Genomic DNA, 456 nt, shown 5'->3' with positions numbered 1-456 from the left:
TCAGTATTTGTAACTGACCGCTGTTACATCACGTCGTCGTCCCCTCCGCGCCTCCCTTTCCCGCCTGCTGATCTTGTCTTTCCATTTTGTTTTCTTGTACATTTTTGCACAGTTAACTTGTTCATATGTAAATATTTTACTTTCAAAAATGAAGTTTTTAATTGCTATTGTTTTATATAGGATTGAAAGAAAATTAACTCCTTTATTAAAAACAAATTTATCTGTACCACAGCTGTCTGCGTGTTGAATGTTGCTCGCTGTGCTGTATTTTCATGCTTGTATATCGTATGTGTTGGTGCTGCCTCTAGTGGCTGGCTGTATACCAGACCGTGCAGTCAGCATCCTTACTGAACAGCTGTAGGGAAAATCGGAGGTTAAAGCTGAACTCCAAGCACAAAAAAAAGTTTGTGTGTGTATGCATATAATTAGACCAGTCACCCTGCACAAGGAGAGAGA

Source organism: Nanorana parkeri, unplaced genomic scaffold (genome assembly GCF_000935625.1).
Source record: "Nanorana parkeri isolate BGI_ZX_2015 unplaced genomic scaffold, ASM93562v1 scaffold17, whole genome shotgun sequence".
Classification (NCBI taxonomy): domain Eukaryota; kingdom Metazoa; phylum Chordata; class Amphibia; order Anura; family Dicroglossidae; genus Nanorana; species Nanorana parkeri.
The sequence above is the reverse complement of the archived record's forward strand: the minus strand, read 5'-3'. Positions refer to the sequence as shown.